This window comes from Callorhinus ursinus, unplaced genomic scaffold, assembly GCF_003265705.2.
Source record: "Callorhinus ursinus isolate GAN/ISIS: 27379988/994484 unplaced genomic scaffold, GSC_fseal_2.0 scaffold22, whole genome shotgun sequence".
NCBI classification, from domain to species: domain Eukaryota; kingdom Metazoa; phylum Chordata; class Mammalia; order Carnivora; family Otariidae; genus Callorhinus; species Callorhinus ursinus.
This window is the reverse complement of record NW_027397084.1, coordinates 5,328,471-5,335,222: the sequence shown is the minus strand read 5'-3', so window position 1 is coordinate 5,335,222 and position 6,752 is coordinate 5,328,471.

Below are 6,752 nucleotides of genomic sequence, written 5' to 3'. Positions count from 1 at the left end.
ATGTTGGTTGAAAAAGGGAAAAAGAAAAATTCAAAAAAAAAAGTTAAAAAAATTAACTTTGAAAGACTAAAGAATCATGGTAAAAAAGCCACGAATTCTATGTGCAGTGTTCCCCTAGCTCTGGAGTTCTGCCGTTCTCATTGATCGGTAAACTTGGTCTTGGCCGGCTGCTCTTGCTGATCTTCTGGGGAAGGGGCCTGTCGCCGTGGTTCCCAAATGTCTTTGCTGGAAGTGGAATTGCCCTGCCCTTGCCTGGTCTGGGCTAAGTAATCTGCTCAGGTTTGCTCTCAGGAGCTTTTGTTCCCTGCAAGCTTTCCCTACAGCTTTGGAGGATGAGAGTGAAAATGGCGGCCTCCCAATCTCTGCCCTGGAGGAGCCGAGAACTCAGGCCCCGCTCCTCAGTGTGCCCCCAGAGAAAAGCAGTCAATCACTCCTGTCTCCCTGGTCTCCAGCCGCACTCCGTGCTCACCCGGCCTGTGACCGAGTGTTTCTATCTCTGGCACATGACCCCATGTGGAGTCTCCATACCCAGCAGATCTCTGCGGTGCGCTCCTGCGCTGCTCCTCCCGGGGGAGGAAGGGGAGTATCCCTGGATCTGCTGCTTGTTGGGTCCCTGCTGGAGGAAGAGTGGCCCGATTGTGCCGCGAATCATGGTTTATGGCCACCCCAAGCTGAGAGCCCGCGCCTCGGCTCCATCTCTGCAGCCGGCTTCCCCGCTCCGATACCTGGGAGCTCTGCCACACTCAGGCACCCCTGGTCTTTCTGTGACTCCAAGGGTCCTGAGACCCACACTGTCCCAGCGAGGGTTCCACCCCCGCTTAGTCATTGGAGCGACGTCCCTCAGCAGAGCCGACTTTTAAAAGTTCCGATTTTGTGCTCTGCTGCTCTATCACTTGCCAGAAGCGGCTGATGGAGGCCCCCTCCCCCGCCGTCTATCCTCCCAAATATTGCCTCAGATTCACTTCTCCACACATCCTACCTTCCAGAAAGTGGTTAGTTTTCTGTTCAGAGAGTTGTTGCTATTCTTTTCTTTGATCTCCCGTTGAGTTTGTAGGTGTTCAGAATGGTTTGATCCCTATCCAGCTGGATTCCTGGGACCAGATGAAATCCAGGTCTCCTACTCTGCCATCTTGCTCCACCCCCCCCATATGTGCCCTCCTTAATACCCATCACTGGGCTAACCCATCCCCCCACCCCTCTCCCCTCTAAAACCCTCAGTTTGTTTCTCAGAGTCCATAGTCTCTCATGGTTCGTCTCCCCCTCTGATTTCCCTCCTTCACTTTTCCCTTCCTGCTATCTTCTTTTTTTTTTTAATATATAATGCATTATTTGTTTCAGAGGTACAGGTCTGTGATTCATCAGTCTTACACAATTCACAGTGCTCACCATATATATTTGCATACTTTCAAAGCTTCTGCTAAGGTCTGGCTTCCAATCAACCTGAAACTAGGTGCTGACTGAGATACCTCTTGCCCTCCCATTTGAAATATTGACACCCTCAACAACTGGGACCTATCAAGAATAAATCAAGCTGCTTAGACAATCCAAAGGTTTAAGACACCACCAAGAGCTAAGGCAAAGTTGAAAGATAAGTCTCATCTCTACAAGGCCACTCCTTGAAGAATGAGAGAAATGGCTGTTTTGCCTAATATATAGAAATAAACACAGACAAAATAGCAGAATGAGGCAACAGAGGACTATGTTCCAAATGAAAGAATTAGATGAAACCTCAGGAAAAAGCCATAATGTAACAGAGATTAGCAATTTATCTGATAAATAGTTTAAAGTGATGGTCATAAAAATGTTTACTGAACTTGAGAGAAAAATGGATGAATACAATGAGAACTTCAACTGAGATAGAAAATATGAGAAAGTAGCAAGCAGAAGATGCAGAGCTGAAGAATACAATAACCAAACCAAAAACTATGCTAGAAATGTGTAATAGCAGATGGATGAAGCAGAAGAAAGGATAAGTTACCTAGAATACAAGGCACTGGAGCTCACCCAGAGCAGCAGAAAGAAAAAAAGAATTTAAAACAGCAAAGATAGCTTAAGAAACCTATAGGAAAACTTCAAGCAGAATAACATTTGCATTATAGGGTTCCCAGAAGAAGAGAGAAAAAATGGATAGAAAGCTTATCTGAAGAAATAATGCCTGAAAATTTCCCTCACTTGGGGAAGGAAGCAGACATCCTGATCTAGGAATGCCAGAAAGTTCCAAATAAGATGAACCCAAAACAGTTCACATCAGGACACATTATAATTAAAATGTTAAAAATTAAAGAGAGAATCTTAAAAGCAGCAAGAGATAAAAGCTTGTTACACACAAAGCAGTCCCCCATTAGATCATCAGCAGAGTTTTCAGCAGAGACTTTGCAGGGCAGAGGGAATGGTAGGATGTACGCAAAGTGCAGAAAGGGAAAAACTTCCAACTGAGAAGACTCGGAAAGATTGTCATTCAGAATTGAAGAAGAGATAGAGCTTTCCGGATAAACAAAAGCTAACGGAGTTTATTACCATTAAACTGACCTTTCAAGAAATGTTAAAGGCAATTCTTTAAGTTGAAAAGAAAGGGCATTAATTAGTAATAAGAAAATATATGAAAGTATAAATCTCAGTGGCAAAGGTAAATATATGGTAGAAGTCATGGATTAATCACTTACAAAGCTAGAATGAAAGCTAAAAGACAAAGGTAGTAAAAATAACTCTAACTACAATAATCAGCTAAGGGATACAAAAATATAAAGATGTAAAATGTGGCATCAAAAACATAAAATGGGGGATAAAAATGTAGAGTTTTAGAATGTATTTATATTTAAATCACTATCAACTTAAAAGAGACTGCTATACACATAGGATGTAATCCTCATGATAACCACAAAACAAAAACCTATAGTAGATAACACAAAAGATAAGAAGAAAGGAATCCAAGCCTAATGCTAACGAAATCATTAAATCATAAGGGAAGAGAACAAGAGAAGAACAGAACAGAGAGGAACTACAAAACAGGCAGAAAACAATGAACAAAATGGCAGTAAGTACACACCTATCAATAATTACTTTCCACGTAAGTGCATTAAATTCTCAGATCAAAAGACAGAAAATGACTGAATGGATAAACAAACAAACAAAAACTCAAGATCCATCTATATGCTGCCTACAAGAGATGATCTTCAGCTGCCAGAACACACACAGACTAAAAGTGAAGGCATAGAAAAAAGATGTCCCAAGCAAATGGAAATGAAAAGAAAGCTAGGGAAATTATACTGATATCAGACAAAATAAACTTTAAAACAAAGACTATAAAAAAGACATAGAAGGGCATTATATAATGATAAAGGGGTCAATGTAACAAGGGATATAATATTTGTAAATATTTATGCACCCATCATAGAAGCACCTGAACATATAAAGCAAATATTAACAGACGTAAAGGGGGAGAAAGTGACAACAATACAATAATCATAGGGAACTTTAATATTCCACTTGCATCAATGGATAGATCATCTAGAGAATCAATAAGTGATTGATTGATACATTAGAATAGATGGATTGAATAGATAAATACAGATTATTCCATCCCAAAGCAGCAGAATACACATTCTTCCCAAGTGTATATGGAAGGTTCTCCAGTGTAGATCACATGTTAGGCCACAGTACAAGTCTCAATAAATTTAAAAAGACTGAAATCATATCAAGCATCTTTTCCAAACCACAGTGATATGAAATTAGAAATCAGTGACTAGAGAAAATTGAAAAAATCACAAATATGTGATTAAACAACATGCTAATGAGCAATCAACAGGTTAATGAAGAAATCAAAGGAGAAATCAAAAAAATACCTTAAGACAAGTGAAAATGGAAATATATATATCACTATATTGAACACCTGAAACTAATAAGACACTGTATGTTAACCAACTAGAATTAAAATAAAAACCTTTAAAAAAAGTTTACAACACAGAAATATGGTGCAATACAGTCAATATATTTAATATTATTGTTAGAGCCATTGTTTCCTATGCCAAACTTTAAATGATGAACTAAGTAGGAGTCTTTCTTTTGAACAACCCAATAAAAACTACACAAGAAAAATGTTTAATGCCATACATAATGTTGATTATCATGGGATGTTAACAACTGAAAAATGATTCTCAATTGCACGTGTTATGAAAATCCTACGGAATCCTGGGGTGCCGGGGTGGCTCAGTTGGATAAGCGACTGACTCTTGATTTTAGCTCAGGTCATGATCTCGGAGTCGTGAGATCGAGGCCCATGTCCTCCTGCTTGAGATTCTCTCGCTTCCTCCCCTGCTTTCTTGCTCTCTCTTTCTAAAAAAAAGAAGAAAAGAAAAAAAGAAAATCCTATGGAGTTCTGAGTCACAAGTTTTCACTTGTTAAGCTGCCAAAAATTCCACTATTAGCGTGCAAAGTGTTGCGAGAATCGATCATGTTGCATAGGATGCCGCTAAAACTACCCAGGCTAAAAAAAACCTCTGAAAATGCCCAGCAATTATTATCACAGCCTTAGGTTGTAAAGCAAGCATAAAAGACTAATCAGAATTTGGTTTTTAAGTAAGGAGCCATTGTTTTGAACTACTCTTACAGATCCCTTTGGACCAAAATGACTAGAAAGAAAAGAAAGAAAGAAAATGTAAATACAACTTACCAAAATCCATGGGATACAGCAAAAGCAGTTTTAAGTGGGAAGTTCATAGTGATAAAGGCCTACCTAAATAAATAAGGAAAATCTTAAATAAACAATCAAATTTACACCTAAAGAGAAAGAAGAACAAACAAAGCCCAAAGTTAGTAGGGTTTTTTGTTTTTTTTTAAGGAAAGAAAAAGAGGAAAACAAAATAATTGTACAATGTTTTTGTGGCTTACAAAAGGCAACACAAAAGTGAGGAATGTTAGGGCAAATAACATGGACAAAGCAAGGTCCGTTCTTCCATTCTCTGTTAGATCCTATGACACAAGCAAAATAACATGGCAAAATGTGTTCCCTATAGTAAATCCTTCAAATGAGCTAACAGATACGAACACAGATATGACAGATCTCTTAAGGAGCAAAAGAAGTCAGCTTGTGTTGTCTGTGTGTTGCAACCAGAACAGAGAGCCAGTTTTCAGTATCATTACTTCACTCGATCTTCACGCAAGCCCTTGGATATATGCTATGGACTGAATGTATGTGTCCACCACCACTGCCCTTAAGTTCAAAGTCCTAGCCCCAATGTGGCTGTATTTGGAGATGGAGCCTCCAAAGAAGTAATTAAGGTCAGGTGAAGTCCTAGGAGTAGGGCCCTGATCCTTATAAGAGACATCAGGGAGGCACTCCTTCTTTTTCTGAATGCAAGCATTGAGGAAAGTTCACGTGAAGAGAGAGCAAGAAATTAGCCATCTGCAATCTAGGAAGAGCGCTCTCACCAGGAACCAAATTTGCCAGCAACTTGATCTTGGCCTTCCCAGCCTCCAGAACTGTGAGAAAACAAATTTCTGTTATTTAAGCCCTGAGTCTGGACAGTTGGTTATAGCAGCCCCAAAAGACTAAAACCACATGGGTATCATCACTATCATCTGTGTTATCGATTAGAAAATTTTGACCAAGAAAGATTAGTAATTTGTACAAGGTCACACAATAAGCCATAACCAGCTCTCAAATCCAGCTCTGTCTGATGCCACAATCCATGTTCTACCTGCTTTATCCCCTTCTCTCTAGGAGGGGAAAATGGTGACGATTTCTAGTGTGATTTGAGACACTGAATTCAGCCCTTCTAGGCCCCAAGACATGTCCTTTATCAGGTGTCTCAGTTCCTGAAAATCCACCATTAAACAATCTTTGTCCAATGTTCCAAAGTCTTCTCCTGCTTTTTGGAACCTCCTTTAAATTCTGAAACCCCTAGAATGCATAATATTTTAAGCAAGGAATCTGACATGTAGCCCTTTCCCAAAGGTATAGCCCACTTGAAATGTTCAGAACATTGCCTTTTCTAAGTACCAAGACGATGGGCCTAACCAGTTGCTCCCCAATGCCATGATGTTGCAAACATCAAACAAGGAGGCTTGAATCAGTAAGTGATCATAATTAAAACTAAACATAATTATTACGTGATCTAGAGCTACTAAATTCTATTATAATTTCATCTTGAAACTGGGATATAATGAAAGTTTATCGAGAAAAATAGGAGAGAACAAGCCTTCCGTTATACCCTTGACATTTTTTTTTAAGTCTCATCAACACTTGCAAGCCAGACACAGGACTTCTCTAATCCCCTTGTTATCAATTAAATATCCATGTGGACACACACTCTCACAAAACATTTCAGACTGTGTGGCTTAATCCTACAAAAACATGTAGAAAACCCAGACGTTAACTTTTTTGGTTATCATTTCAAACCACCATTCATTTAAGCCTGCTCTTGTTCTCCTATTCCCTACCTTGGTTACCATCCACCCAATGGCCCCAAACCAGAAACGTAGGCACCATTCCTGCCTTTTCCCTCTCCCAGCAATTAATCTCAGTAAATCTGTGGATTCACCCTCATAACCAGCTCTCAAAACTATCAGCTTCACACCCATCCGAAGATCCCCCCATCCCACCTCAGGTAAGTATCATCACTCCCTTCCACGACTGCATCACCCTCCTAACCTGCCTCCCCGCCAATTCACTCTACGTGGGGTGGGAAACCTCAAGCATGTTTAAGGAATGCAGAACAGTAGGGTATTAATAAATGTTTTTATATTTACCATAC